Source organism: Hyperolius riggenbachi, chromosome 4 (genome assembly GCF_040937935.1).
Source record: "Hyperolius riggenbachi isolate aHypRig1 chromosome 4, aHypRig1.pri, whole genome shotgun sequence".
Classification (NCBI taxonomy): Eukaryota; Metazoa; Chordata; class Amphibia; order Anura; family Hyperoliidae; genus Hyperolius; species Hyperolius riggenbachi.
Window position 1 is genome coordinate 491,964,531 of NC_090649.1, and position 17,524 is coordinate 491,982,054.

At 46.2% G+C, this 17,524-nt stretch overlaps 1 protein-coding gene across 5 annotated transcripts in view; it reads left to right on the forward strand.

Annotated features, from left to right (window-relative positions):
* The window catches only part of TTC7A (tetratricopeptide repeat domain 7A), a 464,279-nt gene that overhangs the window by 91,387 nt on the left and 355,368 nt on the right, over positions 1-17,524 (forward strand). The window lies entirely within an intron of this gene.

Sequence of the window (17,524 nt, forward strand, 5' to 3'; positions counted from 1 at the left end):
GCCTGCGCTGGAGCCACGGAGGTAAATATTTACATCGCCGGTGCTCCGGGAGAATTTTCTCCACCGCCGTGGGACACAGGAGGACGGGGCAAGCCTCAATAGGATCCGGAGGCTTCCCCCACCCAAGGTGAGTACCCCCAGGGGATGTTTTTTTCATTACAGATTTTCTTTAAAGAGTAACTGTCAGGCTGCAGAAGCTAATTTAAACCTCTATTCTCCTGTGTTAAACAGTTTAGAAGGAAGCCAAAAAGGCAATACTGTAGTTAAAAATCTCTCTTACATTTGATGTGTGCTTATCAGCAAAGCTGTTAGACCCAAGCTCTTAAGAGGACGCAAGCCGCATTCCATACTGCAAAGCATTCTGGGGCCCTCCCCTCGGCTGCTAAGGAGAAGTTACAGGATCAAGTTTCAGCAGCTTGTAACTCAGTCCAGCGCACAGCACTGATAAATCTCAGGGCAGAGTACACTGCAGGAGTCCGCTATTGTTCCTAGCCACATGGCTAATTAATATTCACTGCACACTAGTGTTATTCAGTACGAGCTTTTCTGTGATCAGGAAGCAGGCAGGACATGACGACACATTTGGCTTCATAGGAGACAGACAAACATGGAACCTGCCATGAGCTGTCAGGAGCATCTATCTCTGCATATACTATATACAAATTCTGTGAAATCCAAACGTGGACAGTGAAATGCATATGTAATGTAAGTACAGCCAATCTTTAGCTACTGATATATGTGTTTATTTTCTCTGAGACCTTATACCTAACAGCTCCTCTTTAAGTCAGTGGTTCTGCACACTCTCCTGGGAGCCGGCCCTGTTTAGCACACCAGCCCACGGTTTGGCATTAGTTCCATGTCCTTATTGCCATTGCCATAGATTAGCACGGTGAAGTATAACGTACTGTGCAAACAGCTACAAGAGTCCACTTGTGTTGGCCGTCAGATTAAATCCCGTGTAAACAGATTGTGCTCTGTTCCTGTCGCTTGTCACGTCAGGTATGTCCGCTTCCTACATTTACTGAATATGCCCAATGCAAATAAGGTTACGCTGATAAGTTAAATGATGCATTAAAAACAGAAGTGACATCAAGATAAGGCTTTATATCAGCCATAAACATAGTGCAGTGCATTAGTGCTTCAGCCGACATGAGGAACTTAGATAAAGAGGTATTATATGCCTGTGGGGAGATGTATAGAAACGCCATCTCCAGGCAAACATGGAAAATCACCAGCAACCAGCTCAGAAATCAAAAAACTCAAGTTTTTGAGTGAAAAATGGATAAAGTTTATGGGCTCAATTCACTAAAGCAAAAGCTTTTCCCTCGCAAACTCCCGTACAAACCATTGTGGGCGGGTGTTGCGCGTGAAAAGTTTAGCGATCTCGTGATAATTTTTATCGTGCGTACGGCGTTCCGCTTCATACGCTTTTTACGCGATAATTACGTGCGTTAACCTCCTGGGCGATAATCCCCAGCTGAGCTCGGGGTAAGCTGCCGCGGAGGATTTCTCAGGCCCTGGTGGGCCGATTTGCATATTTTTTTTTTTGTTACACGCAGCTAGCCGATTCGCCACTACCCGCTGCGTTAGAAGGCCCCTCCCCGAGACCCTGTGCGAAGCCTGGCCAATAACCGACAGGCAGCGCTAAGGGGTGGATCGGGACTCCCTCCGACGCCATGACGTCGATGACGTCATCCCGATCGTCGCCATGGCGACGGGGGAAGCCAAAATGGAAATCTCGTTCTGAACGGGATTTCCTGTTTGCTCTGATCACCGGAGGCGATCGGAAGGGGTGGGGGATGCCGCTGCACAGCAGCTATCATGTAGCTAGCGCTAGGCTAGCTACATGATTGATTAAAAAAAAAAAATTTAAAGTGCTGTGGCGCCCCCCTGTGGAGATATTATTGTATCACCCAGGAGGTTTTAAGCAGATCTGGTACTGAAATCAGCAATGGTGCTACGCTGATCACGCGCAAAGTTTCAAGCGGATCGCGTGATGTGCTGCGTGCCGTGATATCACGTGATACTGATGTCTATCACGTGATATCCCGCCTTTCTGCGCAAAGTCATTAGTTATCGCGCGTAAAGTCAACTTGAAATCACGCGCAAAAGTGCTTTTCACGGCTCTTAACGCGCTTTAGTGAATCAAGCCCTATGTCTTAAAAATGTAATGGCCAGAGGCAGATGATTTATAATGAACCTGAACCAAGTCATTATTTAAAATAAACACATGATGAACCTGCAAATGAATATTACATACTTACCTCGTCGTCAGTTCCTCTCAGAAGCTCACCATTATCTTTTAACAATGATTCCTTCCAGTTCTGACAAGATTTTGTGAGAACCTAAATTTATCAGTTGTTGTCAGTTGTAACTGAAAGGACAATTGGTGTGCAAGGTAATGTTCATGTTTCCCTGTGGCTCAAGTGGGCGATATTACAGTTTAACATTCTGCTGACCAGGAAGCTGTTATGGGGTAACGGCCAGTTTCAGAATGGAGGGCAGAGAATTCCATTGATCACAGTGGAAAAACGGGTCGCAGGAGAGGAGAAAGAGATTAATGAGTAGCATACATGGGAGGTAAGTATGACGTGTGTATGTTTAGTTTGACTTTTAATTTTCAGTTCAGGTTTGCTTTAAGGCAGTTAGTTTCAGGTTCTATGGGCGGGGCTTGTACTTGGATTGCTTCATCCTGCTGCTCATACTGCAAGGGGTAAGGCACGGATTGAATCTCGCTGAAACGATTTCATCCTATAGGGGCCCATACACCTAACGATTTTCCCACCGATATACAGCAGATTCGATCACTGTGATGGAATCTGCTGTGAAATCGTTGCGCAAACGCTGACCGAACGTCCGAAATCGATCGTTCCCGTCGATCCATCCGTGTGGAAGATTTCGCTCGATCGCGGGCGGGTCGGGAGCGCGTAGAGAGCGGCGTTCGAATGTCCGATGCCCGACGCTAGCGGCAATACATTACCTGCTCTGCCGGCGTGTGTCCCTGCTGTCACTGCTGCTCCTTCTCCGCTGGACTCCGGCAGGCTTCACTTCTTCCTGTCCCGACAGGATGCTTAAACAGTAGAGCGCCTTCTACTGTTTAAACTTCCCCGAACAGGAAGTACAGTGAAGCTTGAGCCCAGAGCGGAGAAGAGACAACGGAGACCAGGGGACTCGCGCCGACCGGATCAGGTAATGTATAGCTGGTGGGGGGGTAGCGGCTGCTTAACAAATGGTGAATCGATTTCATGCTGAAATCGATTCACAATCTGTTTGCAGTAAAGGCAGCCATACGATCCCTCTCTGATCAGATTCGATCAGAGAGGGATCTATGGCTACCTTATAGCAGTGGCATTCTGTGATACAGGATACGGCCAATGTCTCACTTTCTTAACATGTACTTTAAAAAAATGACCCCATTGTTTTCCCTTTTACCTTTGTAGCCTCATGTGTCTTCTGCATGCTGATTGGGCAGTGAGTCAGAAGAGTGATAATGCCTGTTTACTGTCCAGTGAGCAGGCATTGAACCAATGAGACTGCGAACAATACACTGGTCCTAATTCACTAAACTGCAGTAAGAATGCTTTGTGCAGGCAGTTATACAAGTAGTCGATCGGGTGCATAGCAGGTACAGTACTGATGCTCCTCTGTCCACATTTCTGTGCAGCCTGGATGATGCTGTAGCGTTGCAGCCATGCACAAGCTAGTCACAGATGACAGGCAATTCCTCCTGTCCTCATTTCTGCTGATTGTACTTATAATGGTGCTTGGCCGAGACCTGGACATTTAGTTTACTATTTCAGAGTATAGTATACTGTATCTGTGCAGCTAGCTCCACCCCCTGGGTTTCTGGGTCCCCTTATTCTGTTCGGACTCTAAGAACCTGCCCCCCTGCATGCAGCAACCAGGTCTCTCTGTGTGAAGACGAGGGGGGGGGGGGGGGGTGACCGGCTGCCTATTCTTTTATCCTCACCAAAGAGGAACCTTGAGTGGATTCTGTGCCCACAAATGTTCTCACGCGGTCGTTTAACGACCTTCTCCTGATGACCGCGTGACAGCCAACAATACGCGCATTAAGCTTTGTACAGCATTAAGTGTGTCGCCGTGCTCAAGGCCACGCTAATGGGAAACTGCGACAGGGTTTGGTCAAGTTTAATTCCAGTTTTACTTCTGTGGAATGTTAAAAGTAAATACTGATGTGTGTTATCCTGTATTCCCTTAATGATAACAACAGTAAAGCAAAACAGTCAGTGCAGCAATGTGTATCAGAGGCGTAATAACAAATCCTGACCCCCCCCCCAACCCCCCAGCAACTTACCCGTGGTCACACCCATTCCACATCCTGCTATGGTGGCTATTTTTACATTAGGAAGGCGATTATGTTTGGGAGGCTATATTATAATTGACCTCTTCTTATCTGAGGTAGTTCCAAAATGGCAAGTTCCAGATACAGAATAATCATAGGTTTCCTATGATCTTAGCCCGAGTTCTTCTAAGCTGTTTGAAACACCCGCCAACCCTGTCTTACTAGGCCACTTTTGCCATTCAGGTCTCATCCGCTGGTGTCTTCTGAAGGCGATCGCACTGTGAGCAAAGTAAATGTTTAAAGTGAACCAGAGACGAAGCACCCTCATGTATTTTACTCTCTCTCTCTCTCTCTCTCTCTCTCTATATATATATATATATATATATATATATATATATATATATATATATCAGTGGGAACATTAGAGAAAACACCTACCTTGCTTTCTGTTTCACCCTTCACTGCTCAGCCTCCTTATCAGCCCTGATAAATTCCCTGACTGAGCATTCAGTCTGGCTTTGCTCAGGAATCATTATAGCTGAGTCATTATAGCAGAGCCACAAGGGGGCAGATTTGGGCTTGAAAAGACATGAGAGAAGACAGACGCAGGTATAATGATTCCTGAGCAAAGCCAGACAATGCTCAGTTGGGGATTTTATCAGGGCTGCTAACAAGCAGGCTGAGCAGTGAAGAATGAAACAGACAGCAGGTTAGGTGTTTTCTCTAATGTTCCCACTGATATGTATGTTAAAATACATGAGGGTGCTTCGTCTCTGGTTCACTTTAAGGTTTAGCAGTTGATCATACAATTGAGATTGTGATACAATCTCAATTGTATGAACTATTGCTAAAAAAAAGTTATCGACTTGGCTCTGGAAATCTGGTAATTTGCTGCCACCACTTTCCAGATTAAAATGAGGTAGAGAGACCTGGGACTAGCTATTCCTAAAAGGAACAAAAGGTTATTTGCAACCTAACTAGCCAACTCAAACCATTTATGAAGATAAGACAATGCGGTTTTGTGTCTCTTCTGAAGACAGAGAACTAGCATGGATCAAAATAAGGGCAAACACTGGAACAATTAAATTGTAAGTTTTTATATATAAACTATACATAAAAAATATACATTATAACTGCCAAATAATATCTAGCAGTTGAACAGATTGGATGGATAGAAATAAGCAGAACAGAGAGAATGATAAAGAATGTCTGAAAAGTTCAAAATACCGTGTTCAGCTGCGTCCAATAAGTGGTAAAGTCCTTATGCTAAAATAATCCAAAGTATTGCATTTTGGCCATTGTCCTTCTGGCCTGTCTGTAGATGGAATTCGACAAAGAAGATAGACATAGGACCTTGGGCTGAGTTGGTCGCTGGATTTTACGCCCTCTGCAGCTGAGAGTGGCTATGACAAGGAAAGTCCAGCCTTGCTGCAATTGGAGCTGGGGGCATCAGAATCAGAATCAATTTATTTTCGCCAAGTAAGTTTGCACCTACAAGGAATTGGTCTTGGCAGTTGCTTAACAAACACAAACAAAAACAATACAAGGACAGGCAGTGTGACTATTACAAGTTAAGGACATTATAAGTATAGTGGCAGTAAGCAATGTGAGAATTGTTCATGTTTAGTTCTGTGCTGATTACTTTCAGTCCTAGCAGCTCTAACGTGGTTCAGCATTAAGTATGGCTACCGCTTGAGGAAAAAAGCTGTTCCTGTGTCTGGAGGTTTTGGTAGCGATTGACCGGAATCTTACTCCTGAAGGCATGCGCTGGAAGATGGAGTGAGCTGGGTGAGAGGGCTCAGAGGCAATTTTGGTTGCTCTCTTTCTGCACCTGCTAGTGTAAAGATCCTGCAGGGAAGGTAAGCTACAGCCAATTATCCTTTCCGCTGATCGGATGATGCGCTGCAGCCTCCCCTTTTCTAATGCTGAGCAGGAGCCGAACCATACAGTCATAGATGATGTTATGGTGGATTCGATGATTGCAGTATAGAACTGCACCATTAGCTTTTGAGGTAGGCCAAACTTTTTCAGCTGCCGCAGATGGTACATTCTCTGTTGTGCTTTCTTGACAACAGTGGCGGTGTTGTTGTCCCATTTTAAGTCGTTTGAGATCGTGGACCCTATTCAGTGATAGAGATCTGGCAGAATACCTGGTATGCCGATTTCTCAAAGCTCATAAGTCAAGAAATGAATTGCATATTTGCATTCAGTAAGGCATTACATATTCACACATATGAAACATGAGTATCAACTGTAAAGTACTACTGAGAACCTTTCTTTTTCAGCAGCTGGATGTGCAATGTGTGTGAAAATCTCTCAGTGTGTCAGACTGACTTTACTAACGTCTGTAAAAAAAAAATGGTTCAATTAGCATGTTCGGAGTGCCTAGAAAAACTACAAATTTCATGGTTATGGAGAAGACTTTCAGGCTGGTAAATGTCTATTTTATGAGGTTCTGTCGAAAGTGGCGGATGCTTTTTAGCTAAAAGCTAATTAACTCTGTGTTTGGTCTGTGCAGCTTAACCATTTGCTGCTCTGGCTCTGTTGCGCTACTGTATTTGAGTCATGATGCATTCGATATGAAAAATAGTGAAGGCGTCACAGAAGTGATAAGTGGTCTTACCTCGGATGATGAATGGATTATTAAAGATATTTATTGGACACAAAGGATGACGCGTTTCTCCGGTCTTAACTTAAAGAGACACTGAAGCGAGAATAAATCTCGCTTCAGTGCTTATATATAGCAGGGGCATGTGTGCTCCTGCTAAAACGCCGCTATCCCTCGGCTAAACGGGGGTCCCTTCACCCCCAACCCCCCCTGCAAAATCAACGACGAACTTGGTCGTAGATTTTGCTGCTGCTGGAGGCAGGGCTAACGGCTGCAGCCCTGCCTCACAGCGCGTCTATTAGCGGCGCATCGCCGCCTCTCCCCCGCCCCTCTCAGCAAAGGAAGACTGAGAGGGGCGGGGGAGAGGCGGAGATACGCGCTGACAGGCTGCGGGGGCTAGCCCTGCCTCTATGCGGAAGAGGGGATGCGCTGCACGGAGGGGGATTTGAGGGTGAAGGGACCCCCGTTTAGCCGCGGGATATCGCCGTTTTAGCAGGGGCACACATGCCCCTGCTATATATAAGAGCTGAAGCGAGATTTATTCTCGCTTCAGACTCTCTTTAAAGGGAACCTAAACTGAGAGGGATATGGATGTTTCCTTTTAAGCCATACCAGTTGCCTGGCAGTCCTGCTGATCTCTTTAGCTGCAGTAGTGGCTGAATCACACACCTGAAACAAGCATGCAGCTAATCCAGTCTGACTTCAGTCAGAACACCTGATCTGCATGCTTGTTGAGGGGCTGTGGCTGAAAGTATTAGAGGCACAGGATCAGCAGGAGAGTCGGGCAACTGGTAATATTTAAAAAGGAGAAACCCATATCCTTCTCAGTTTAGGTTCCCTTTAAGAGCGCCTCTGTCTTGTTTCGATTGTTTGGAAAGTTTTGTCCCCAGACCATCCCACATAGAACGACTGTTTTTAACCCAGTGGGGGTTTGGTTTATTCTCCCTATCTGCACATCGGTTGTCGTTTATTTCGGTGACCTCCTTCTGTATATTACTACAGGTAGTCCCCAATTAACAAACGAAATAGGGACTGTAGGTTAGTTCTTAACTTGAATCTGTTCTTAAGTCAGAACACTGTGCCATCTCTGTCCCCTGTACTTCCTCTGTGCCCCCACCCATTCCTCCAGTGTCCCCCTCTGAGTCACCTCTGCCCCCTGTACCTGCTTATACATGTTTAAAAGCCATTTTTTCTTTTAATTTTTAAAATCGATTTTCTCAAAAACTACAAGTCCAATTTTAAAAAAATGACTTGTTCCCACAGAATCCATGCCGTTCGTTTTTTTTCTAAAAAGATACTACACTTTATTTGGTTCTCGTTCTCCCTGTTATATCTTGATTTTCCATAGCTCCCAGCTGTCCCTCTTTCCTCCTCATTTGTCCCTCTTTCAGGACTTTGTCCCTATTTCTATGTAATTATACATATTTATCTACTAAAAAAATGTGTTTGACTCTAAACTTTATTCCCATCCTTTAAATTGATATATTACTATTTTAAAATGTTGCTATGAAGGAAAATGAACCAGGATAGAACGGGCCAGTGTGGTTTGAACTAAAACTTTATGCGCGCAAAACTTTATGCGCATAAAACCTTACGTGCGCACTGCACAGAGCGCAGGGCGCTCCGCGCGAAGTGCCCATTAAAGCCTATGGGACTTAGCACGCGCATAGGACTTTGCGCGCGTAAAGTTCTGATTGAGAAATCCGGTGCTAACCTACTTAGCACCCTGGTTAGCGCGTCTAAAGACTTTAGACGTGCTAAGTAGGTTAGCACCGCTTTGTGAATCAAGCCCTAAGGCTGCTTACACACTAAGACGTTACAGGCGCACGTTAGTGCAGCCTGTAACGCTCCCCCTACGCACAGCAATGTAACACAAGTGGGCTTTTCACACTGCCCACGTTGCGTTACCTGTAACGCTGCACGTTCTCCCGAAAGTGCAGCATGCTACGGCGTTACAGCGGCTTAAGCCGCGTTAGACTGTTTGCACATGCTCAGTCAGGTTGGGGAGGAGCGGAGAGCGGCCAGGCACATGGCTAATTAATATTCACTGCACGTTGTGACGTGCTGTGTTTACTTCCTGGTGCGGCCGCTCTGTGCGGCGATTGGCCGGCGGGACCACGTGATGCCGCATGCGTCCAAGAGTACGCATCACGACATCACGGACGCCAGAGTGAGCTGCACAACGCGGCTCACTCCGACGTCCACATCGAAGAGCACCAGGCCTTGCGTTAGGTGCACGTTATGCGACCTTACCGTAGCACCTAACGCAACGTCTTGGTGTGCAAGTAGCCTAAAACCACATATTTTTCTTAGGAAATCTTTATGGTATGCGTGTCTAGGGGCATGGTGGAGGAGTGGTTAGGGGTGTGGCAAGGGTGTGGCTTAAGTGTCCCTCTTTCTCATCTCAAAAAGTTGGGAGGTATGATTTTCTGTTGGGCGGGACTTCTGCGCAGGTTCCTGGGAGTCCCGTCGGCAGAGCAGGGCTGGAACTATTTCTCAGTTTTCGGAAATTTCGATTAGCTACAGACTGAAATACAGAACTCATTTTCATATCATTGAATTACAGAATGTGCCAGGCAGCCGTTTCATAAGTCTTAGCAATGCCTGGAGACGTCCTGATCTCTGCGTGGAAAATGCATTCCTTTTGCCTTATTATCTTTTTGTAATTTTGAAACAGATTGTGCGGCGACATGGGAAATAATGCTATTTTTTCCCCATCTCTGGCAGAACATATGTTGCTGTGTGTTGTGTGTGACGATTGTTACCTTAACAGGCGACCCGTATTTAAAGAGACTCTGTAACAACATTTTCAGCCTTATTTCTTCTTTCCTATAAGTTCCTATACCTGTTCTAATGTGGTCTGGATTACTGCAGCCTTTTCTAGTTGCACTGCCTCTGTAATATATCTAATCTTCTTTTCTTGGTCAAGCTTTGTCGACCCAGAGAGGAATGTGCTGCCTCTGCTGTGATAGGGAGAAGTTATGCGCACCCCCCCTCCACGCCCCCTCCAGGCTCTGTGTGCTTTGTTTACTCCTCACTCTCTGTCTGCTCTTAGTTTCTGATGCAGTTTGTGAGACTATGTAATAAAATGTAATAAAAACTTGTACCGGTATATCACTTCCTGGTTAGCGGCCATGTTTTTTGTTTGTAAATACTGCCTAAAACTGGCAATTAAAAGCCAGAATCGCGACGGGTAGCGGCGGAAACAGCAAAAAGGAATCCAGGAGATCACAATGACTCGATTGGTACCGTATGTTTTTTATTGAAGAAATCGGATAGTACAGGTTCTCTTTAAAGGACGACGATCGCAAAAAAAAATAAAATAACATGTAAAACGCGAACATATAAAATGTAGGTTTCTCTCAGAGTAAAATGCGTTATAAATTACTTTTTTACCATGTTATTGCCCAGCAGACAATGAAAATCTGACAGGTTTTGGACTCGTCCATCTCCTCACGGGGGATTTCCAGGAATTTGTTTATTCACAAAAGCACTTACTAAGCCCTTTTTTCGCTGGACTGTTGAGCTGTGAGCACAGCAAGCAGTTACCAGGCAGCAGTGAGCAGTTGTCAGGCAGCAGTGAGCAGTTGTCAGACAGCAGTCAGCAGTTGTCAGGCAGCAGTCAGCAGTTGTCAGGCAGCAGTTGTCAGGCAGCAGTCAGCAGTTGTCAGGCAGCAGTCAGCAGTTACCAGGCAGCAGTGAGCAGTTACCAGGCAGCAGTGAGCAGTGGTGAGAGTTTGAGAGTCTTTTCACTGCCTATCAACTACTCGTGGAGAAGGGCCCTTGGTGTTAGGCATTATGTGGGGGTGGGGGCTGGGGGAGGTGGTTTTAGGCACTAGGAGGGAAGGTTCAATCAAATATGGGTACCACATAGTGCATTTTAAAATACTGATCGTGTCATTTACCAATATTTTACTGCTAGCGGCACCTCCGGGTGCCCAACTAAAGCAGCAATATGTCTTCAAGCGATGTCCTGCCAGAAATGTGTTTGAACAGTGGGTCATGTTCTCGAATTATTGCTAACGTTGCCCTATGCAGGAAGCACACAGCAATTTACTGTTAATTACGCCCACTGTTGTGCAATTACCTCGCATTGCGCAGTTAGCGCAACTTGCGTTACCTAGGCAGCAGAAGTTATTCAAACTCTATGACACAAATCATCTTGTGAGTTTTGTTTAGCGGTCCGGGCCCCCCTGTTTATCTTGTGTACTTTCTCTCGATACACACAGAGCTCTTTACCTGCCGTATACTCGGAAACGTAATTAAGTTCTGTGGAAGGAGCGAAAATAACGTCTCATCCTATTCTCTGTGCTTCATCCGGCGTTCTGCCCTCTCCTCTTACCGTCATTATCCCCCGCCATTCTCCTGTAAGCCACAATAACGCCGACCGTTTAGTATAATTGCGCGTTCTGTTACTAAGGGAAAGTGATCCCCTGGTGGACATTCAGTACGCATCTCCTATTGTCTCATCCTGAAAAGCGAGTCTATATCTCAGCATTGCGAGTGATCAGAGTGTTTCCTATCACCCGAGCTGCTCGCTAAACCATCAGCAGAGAGTAGGACAGGTGGCAGCACAGAGGGGCGGAGCCTCTTGCTGTACCATCAGCAGAGAGTAGGACAGGTGGCAGCACAGAGGGGCGGAGCCTCTTGCTGTACCATCAGCAGAGAGTAGGACAGGGGGCAGCACAGAGGGGCAGAGCCTCTTGCTGTACCATCAGCAGAGAGTAGGACAGGGGGCAGCACAGAGGGGCGGAGCCTCTTGCTGTACCATCAGCAGAGAGTAGGACAGGGGGCAGCACAGAGGGGCGGAGCCTCTTGCTGTACCATCAGCAGAGAGTAGGACAGGGGGCAGCACAGAGGGGCGGAGCCTCTTGCTGTACCATCAGCAGAGAGTAGGACAGGGGACAGCACAGAGGGGCAGAGCCTCTTGCTGTACCATCAGCAGAGTATAGGACAGGAGGCGGCAGAATAGATCATCAGGGAGGTCTGTATGTCTGATATTGTGGTGAAACCCCTCCCACAGTGTGATGTCATGACCATGGCCCTGTCAGTTTGCTGTCTGTGAACCTTATTGCATTGTGGGAAATAATGGCTATTTTCAAATGTCAAGCAAGCAGTGTCTCCCTCTGTGCTGCCCTCTCAGTAACAAACATTCTGTACAGATTACCTGGCAGAACTAAAGATGTCACCATCAATGATATATTTCAGAATGTAAAGATTTTACAATGGACAAACACTATCTGAATAATTTATAGATAAATATTGTATAAAAAAAGCTATTTTATTCATTATGTAGTTTTCAATACAGCTTCTCTTTAACCACTTCAGTACCAGCAAGCCCCTTACAGAGAATCTGTACTGTCCTAATTGTACAATAAAAAACATACAAATCGAGTCACTGTGATCTACTGGATCCCTCTTTGCCGTTTCCGCCGCGATCCTGGCTTTTAATCGCCAGCTTTAGGCAGTGTTTACAAACAAAAAACATGGCCGCTAACCAGGAAGTGATGTGTGTGTGTGTGTACAGACAGGATCTTCTCCAAAAATTAGCATATTGTGAAAGTTCATTATTTTCTGTAATGTACTGATAAACATTAGACTTTCATATATTTTAGATTCAAATACACACAACTGAAGTAGTTCAAGCCTTTTATTGTTTTAATATTGATGATTTTGGCATACAGCTCATGAAAACCCCAAATTCTTATCTCAAAAAATTAGCAGCTAGCTATCAGGAGCACTTCATGCTTCCATCTGCTGAAAAGCTTTATGGAGATGAAGATTTCATTTTTCAGCACGACCTGGCACCTGCTCACAGTGCCAAAACCACTGGTAAATGGTTTACTGACCATGGTATTACTGTGCTCAATTGGCCTGCCAACTCTCCTGACCTGAACCCCATAGAGAATCTGTGGGATATTGTGAAGAGAGAGTTGAGAGACGCAAGACCCAACACTCTGGATGAGCTTAAGGCCGCTATCGAAGCATCCTGGGCCTCCATAACACCTGAGCAGTGCCACAGGCTGATTGCCTCCATGCCACGCCGCATTGAAGCAGTCATTTCTGCAAAAGGATTCCTGACCAAGTATTGAGTGCATAACTGAACATCATTATTTGAAGGTTGACTTTTTTAGTTTTAAAAACACTTTTCTTTTATTGGTCGGATGAAATATTCAAATTTTTTGAGATAAGAAATTTGAGTTTTCATGAGTTGTATGCCAAAATCATCAATATTAAAACAATAAAAGGCTTGAACTACTTCAGTTGTGTGTATTTGAATCTAAAATATATGAAAGTCTAATGTTTATCAGTACATTACAGAAAATAATGAACTTTATCACAATATGCTAGTTTTTTGAGAAGATCCTGTATATATCATCATATATCATGTTACAGTATACTACAAGTTTTTTATTACATAGTGAATATTCTGCACTCCAGTCAGGGATTCTCACAGTTTCTCAGCATGGTCACCTCCCTCAGACAAGCTGATATGAGAACAGAGACCTGTCTGTGAGGGATAAACACAGCACACACACAGAGCCGGCAGAAGGTGTGGAGGGGGTGTGCATAACTTCTCCCTATCACAGCAGAGACAGTGCATTCCTCTCTGGGTCGACAAAGCTGGACAACGAAAAGAAGATTATATATATTACAGAGACAATGCAACTAGAAAAGGCTGCAGTAATCCAGAGCACATTAGAACAAGTATAGGAACTTATAGGATAGAAGAAATAAGGCTGAACATTTTGTTACAGGGTCTCTTTAAAGAGAACCTGTACTGAGTAAAAATATTTAAAATAAGCACATGAGGTAACTTCAAATGAACATTAAATAGTTACCTTGCCATCAGTTCCTCTCAGAAGCTCACCATTTATTTCTGACAATAATCCCTTCCAGTTCTGACAATATTTTGTCAGATCTGAAATATATCAGTTGCTGTCAGTAAAATATCAGTTGCTGTCAGTTATAGCTGAGAGGAAAACTGATGTACCAGGTAATGTTTATGTTTCCCTATGGCTCAAGTGGGCGATGTTACAGTTTAACTGTATGCTGACCAGAAAGCTGTTATGGGTAATGGCTATTTTCAAAAAAGAGGACGGAAAATTCCCTTGATCACAGTGAATAAACAGGACGCGGGAGAGGAGAAAGAAACTGAGGAGTAGACTACACGGGAGGTAAGTGTGACTTGTGTATGCTTATTTTGACTTTTATTTTCAGTTCAGGTTTTCTTTAAGGAACAGAGACAGCTGATACAAAAGCTGGGCTTAATAATCTCTACTAGGGACCCCTTTTGTCTTCATTCATTTACTTATGTGTTAGTCCTCTCATTGGCGGGCCACCATCATGTGATGATATCATATTTTAGCTTCCTGTTTTACCTGACACAGGAAGCAGAAGTGTGATCATCATTCAGACACAAAATAGTCACATGACCAAATCGATCACATGATCCTCCTTGAGGAGAGCTTGTGTAAAATAGCGTATATCTCTGTTATTAGTCACTGGTGTATCTTCTTGCACTGCATATATTTTTAGATAACGGCTCATCTGCATGCAGGATCACTGATTGTTTATTCTCGCCATTATCGCTGAACACCGCGCTGTGCTCACACTGAAGGGGATTTGCTGGTATAATGTCCTAGCTATTATTAGTGGCTTAATGTCGGTTCAGGTTCTGCAGGAGACAATCGCTAAACATGATTGTTTGTTTACACCCGATAAATGAACGGCGCATGTTATTCCAGGCTCACAGGATTATATCTGCATTACATCTGGTTTCTTTATTTTACCTTGACTTTTTTTACGCATCAGTTGTCTTGTATTGTTAGATGTTGGATTGTTTAAATTGTACAAATATTCCTCCGACTCTCATAAGAATCACGCGTGCTCACCACAACTGCTGCACTAAGCCACCACCCACAACTATGCCGCCCACACTAAGCCGCCGCCCACACGTGCACGAAGGCAGCTGCACGCTCACCACAATCGCTACACTAAGCCACCGCTCACACTGAGCCGCCACCCACAACTGTACTGCCCACACTAAGCCACCGCCCAGAGGTGCACGAACACAGCTGCACACCACAACCGCTGCACTAAGCCACCACCCACAACTGTGCCGCCCACACTCAACCACCGCCCACAGGTGCACGAACACAGCTGCACACCAAAACCGCTGCACTAAGCCACCACCCACAACTATGCCACCCACACTCAGCCACCGCCCACACGTGCACGAAGGCAGCTGCACGTTCACCACAATCGCTACACTAAGCCACCGCTCACACTGAGCCGCCACCCACAACTGTACTGCCCACACTAAGCCACCGCCCAGAGGTGCACGAACACAGCTGCACACCAAAACCGCCGCACTAAGCCACCACCCACAACTGTGCCGCCCACACTCAGCCACCGCCCACAGGTGCACGAACACAGCTGCACACCACAACCGCTGCACTAAGCCACCACCCACAACTGTGCCGCCCACACTCAGCCACCGCCCACAGGTGCACGAACACAGCTGCACACCACAACCGCTGCACTAAGCCACCGCCCACAGGTGCACGAAGGCAGCTGCACGCTCACCACAACCGCTACACTAAGCTGATGCCCACACTGAGCCGCCACCCACAACTGCACCGCCCACACTAAGTCACTTTCCAAAGGTGCATGAACACAGCTGCACACCACAACCGCTGCACTAAGCCACCGCCCACACTGCGCCGCAGCCCATACTAAGCCACCGCCCACAGGTGCACAAAGGCAGCTGCACACGCACACCTCAACCGCCTCACTAAGCCGCCACCCACACTAAACACCGCCCACACTAAGTCACCGCCCACAGGTGCATGAACACAGCTGCACACCACAACCGCTGCACTAAGCCACCGCCCACACTAAGCCACTGCCCACACTGCGCCGCAGCCCATACTGCGCCGCAGCCCATACTAAGCCACCGCCCACAGGTGCACGAAAGGCAGCTGCACGCTCACCACAACCGCTACACTAAGCTAATGCCCACACAGAGCCGCCACCCACAACTGCACCGCCCACACTAAGTCACTTTCCAAAGGTGCATGAACACAGCTGCACACCACAACCGCCGCACTAAGCCACCGCCCACACTAAGCCACTGCCCACACTGCGCCGCAGCCCATACTAAGCCACCGCCCACAGGTGCACAAAGGCAGCTGCACACGCACACCTCAACTGCCTCACTAAGCTGCCACCCACACTAAACACCGCCCACACTAAGCCACCGCCCACAGGTGCATGAACACAGCTGCACACCACAACTGCCACACTAAGCCACCGCCCACACTAAGCCACCGCCCACAGGTGCACGAATACAGCTGCACACCACAACTGCCACACTAAGCCACCGCCCACACTAAGCCACCGCCCACAGGTGCATGAACACAGCTGCACACCACAACTGCCACACTAAGCCACCGCCCACACTAAGCCACCGCCCACAGGTGCACGAATACAGCTGCACACCACTAACCTTTGGTTAGTATATGTGATTCCTGGCACATTGGCTGTTGAATGGGCAGCTGCTGCTTGCTGAGTGTGCGGTTCAAAGGACCATGATCGCAAAAAATTGTAAAATTAAAAATACATTAATACACAAAAATAAATAGTACATTTCTCCCAGAGTAAAAATTACTATAAATTACTTTTCTCCTATGTTGCTGTCACTTACAGTAGGTAGTAGAACTAACAGGTTTTGGACTAGCCCATCTCATGGGGGATTCTCAAGGCTTTCAAAACCATTTAGTGAACGGCGGTTGCTCAGTCCAACTGCCAGAATAGTGCGCAAATAGTTAGAGGGGGTGGCAACCTGCATCGTTGTATAGATCATTTCCAGGAAGAGTTTTGTAAATAATAAATTAAATACCGAGACTCCCCCATGAAGTGATGCACTAGTCAAAACCTGTCAGTTCTGTCAGATTTCTATTACCTACTGTAAGGCTCCTGCTTCCCTTGTGCTGTCTTTCTTTTCTCTTTGAGCTTCCCCAAGTCTAGTAGTATTTTCGCAGGCGTTAGTCTGAATCCTGACTAAAGACAGCAATTAGCACATAGAAGAGAAGTAATTTATGGCTCATTTTACTCTGGAAGAAACATGCTTCTTATTTGTATGTGATTACATGTATTTTACAATGGACACTTTTTCTTGATAGTGATCCTTTACCTGTAGACTTGCTGCAGTGTGTCCGTGCATAATGACATCCTTTGTTTATTTATAGGACTGTTACAGGCGCATAGCTAGGCTTTTCAGCGCCGCCCGGGGACAGACAGTTTTTGCGCCCCCCTCTGGACAAATTGGGCATCAGAATGTGGGTGTGGTCATGAGTGGAGACAAAAGTAAAAATGCTGTTTAGATGTGCCCCCCCCCCTTCCCCCCGTTTAGATAGCCAAATGTGCCCCCTATAGTTATCCAGGTGTGCCCCTCTTGTTCTGCTGCTATTAACACTTTCCTCTGCAGAGGGAGGGGGAGAAGCAGGGGCACTTCGGGCAGCCAGCGAGCCGCCTCTCAGTCACTTGGGGGTGCGGTAGCCATGCTCTGCTCCTCCTTACAGTGCGGCGCCCGGGGACATGTGTCCCTC